The following is a 2,953-nucleotide window of genomic DNA, read 5'->3' on the forward strand; positions in this document are numbered from 1 at the left end:
TAAAAACAAAACAAGAGGACCCAAAATGGAGTTGCTTATGCTAAGCCCCATGTCCCCCAAACCAGACTTAATTATGATTTCAGCTGTCCCAGAAATGGAATCTGAGCCCAGGCAAGCAGACACCACCTGATCCCCACTCCCTCGGACCCCTGCCATCCCCAGAAGCCAAGTCACCTGGCCATAACCAACCTGCCTTGTTTGCCTGACGTGACTTCCTTGCTCCTCCTCTCTTCTGCCTATAAAAGTCTTTCATTTTGTACTGCTCCTCCGAGCTCCTTTCAGTCTGCAAGCAGGATGCTGCCCATTTCGTGAATCATTGAATAAAGCCAATAGGTTCTTTAAAATGTACTCAGCTGAATTTTTTTTTTTAACACAACAGAAAACTCAAGCAGAAGGTCCGAGTCCCAGAGCACAGGACTGATGTCTAAAGGTCAGGAAGTTCAAAAAAACCCAGCCAGGAAAGGAGCCATCATCACTGACCAGTGTGGAAGAGCAAGGGAGAGCCAACATCACGATGAAAAAGATAGAATATTTCCAGAGAAGTGGAGGGACTTCTATGTCTATAGGACTGACAGGTTGAGTCATTTGGATCTGAGGGTTAATCATTGGATTTGGCAACTTGGCGGTGATTAGCGATCTTGTAAAATATCTGTGTAGGTGTAGTCGTGGGACCAATTACTGTTAACAGTGTCTGAAGTGCAAAAAAAATTTCAGGGTTTGGATTCAAATGGGAGCAGTGGATATAAAGAGCAGTGAGCAAGTCTGACTTCTGTTTTGGAGGTCAAATCAGTTGGTTTTGCTGATGGATTAGATACGAGAAAAGGGAAAGGGGGAATTTATCCCAGGGGCTGAGGCTTTAGTCAGTAGGAGGTGGGGATGCTGTTTACTAAGATGGGGAGACTGGGACAGGAGCAGGTTGAGGAGGGAGCAGGATAGAAATCATGGTGAAAATAAGACTCCTGTTACATATTCATGGAGAAATATGCTGCAGGCAGCTGGCCATGTGATTCTCAGCTCCAAGGGCGGGTTAGGATTAAAGACGTTAACTTCAGAGCCTTCAGCTTCTACAAAGAACTTAAATCACTAAAGCAGTGGTTTTTAAACTGGGGCTGGGAGGCAAGGAGTTTTGCTCCCAGGGCCGATTGAACAATATCTGGCGACATTTTTGGTAGTCACTGAAAGACCCCTCTCCCCTTGCTAAAGGTTTGTTTAAGTAACCTATTATTCCCATAGCCGGATGGCAACACATATCCTGCACAAACGGGATGGCTGTGATCACCCGGTCTGTCAAAAGAAAAGACAAATGAGAGGTAGAATGTAACTGGGACTTTCCAGAGTGCTGACCCAAGGAACCACCAGAACGCCCTGACCCCAACGCCCAATCATGCTTGATTCAAATTAATCAATCAGACTCCTGTAACCATGCATATCTGCTTCTGTAAGACCGCTTCCCGCCACCGCTTCCCGCCACCCCAACCCTGCCCTATATAATCTGCTCCCCAACTTAGCCCGGTGCGCTCAGTCCACAAAGGCTGATGCGTCTGCAGGCGCCTGTGTTACCAATAAACCTCTTGCAACTTGCATCCAGTGGAGGCTTGGTGTCTGCTTCTTGGGTGCGGATCGAGGGTCTTTCAGTCACCACTTGGGGGGGGGTTGCTGCTGGCATCTAGTGGCTAGAGACCAGAGATGCTGCTAACTGTCCTGCAGGGCATAGGACAGCCCCACAGCAGAGAATCAGCCCCACCAGGTATCAATAGTGCTAGGTTGCGAAAGCCTGATCGAGGGAGAGAGAGAGAGAGAGAGCGAACGCATAGCTACAGAAGACCCAGAATCACGCTCTTCAAAGGGGTGGAGATGAAATAGAGAAGCAAATGGAGAATACAGGTCCAGGATGGTAGGAAGAGAAACCATGTGATTAAGAGGGCACTAAGGAAGCGGGAACCTAGAGACACCGAGTACATCCACGTTTGCTAGTGATAGGCGTGTATGGTGCATGGACCGCCTATGAGAATTCACACACCTTGCACATTTTTAAGTGGACATCTGAAACTTTTTAATCATGAACTTTTTATCACAATATATGTATATTTTATTAACTAGGTGTTGAAAATATTAAACATTTAAAAAATGAGATAGAGCGCACCTGGGTGGCTCAGTCACTAAGCAGCTGCCTTTGGCTCAGGTCATGATCCCAGGGGCCTGGGATGAAGGCCCACATTCCTGATCAGCAGGAAGCCTGCTTCTCCCTCCCCCGCTCTCCCTACTTGTGTTCTCTGTGTGTGTGTGTGTGTGTGTGTGTGTGTCTACCAAACAAATAAATAAATCTTTAAAAAGAAAATGAGATAGGAAAGGATCGACTTCATTGGAATAACATTTGCCTGTTACAAGTTGATTTTTTTTTTTAAAGCAGAACAGTCTCATTTTCTGTTATTTTATTTCCCAAACCACACTGGAATGGAATGAAACCATTAAAATCCTTACTTGTGCTTTTTCCTATTATGTCCCTAAAAATATGTAGTTTAATTTAAATATGAAGGAATGAGTGTCATTAACCAAAACTGATTGTTATTCTGATGTCAGAGCACTTCCAACATCTGCCCTAATCCCCTTTCCGATGTTAACCTTTACCCTAATAAGGAGAGGAAGCCCTAAAGGCGGAGCCCCAGGACTGCCTACAGAAGGGCATTATTTGAAACAAAACTGGTATTTCAACTTTGGTATCAGCCCAAGTCCTACACTCTAATAAGATCTGAGAGGAGTGTCTTGATCTTCCAGGAAGGAGAGGAGTATCCTGATATCAGACCCAAGAATGGGCATATCACCTATCCTACAGAGCACACATGGAGTTTGGATCTGGAAATGGACTCCCTTAAAATGATCTGCACATAAGGATTCTTTATAGAGATTTTTCAACTACCCTTGGGGACATGGTACCCTACACCCACAGGTGTAG

The 2,953-nt window shown here is 45.4% G+C and overlaps 1 long non-coding RNA gene across 1 annotated transcript; it reads left to right on the forward strand.

Moving 5' to 3' along the window:
• The first annotated feature begins 454 nt into the window (after window positions 1-454).
• On the forward strand, window positions 455-2,947 carry LOC116590405. The gene is made up of 2 exons (XR_004285587.1): window positions 455-575; window positions 2,776-2,947. It is a non-coding gene; the product is annotated as an uncharacterized LOC116590405 (long non-coding RNA).
• Window positions 2,948-2,953: the final 6 nt, after the last annotated feature.

The sequence above is a fragment of the Mustela erminea genome, chromosome 5 (assembly GCF_009829155.1).
Source record: "Mustela erminea isolate mMusErm1 chromosome 5, mMusErm1.Pri, whole genome shotgun sequence".
Classification (NCBI taxonomy): Eukaryota; Metazoa; Chordata; class Mammalia; order Carnivora; family Mustelidae; genus Mustela; species Mustela erminea.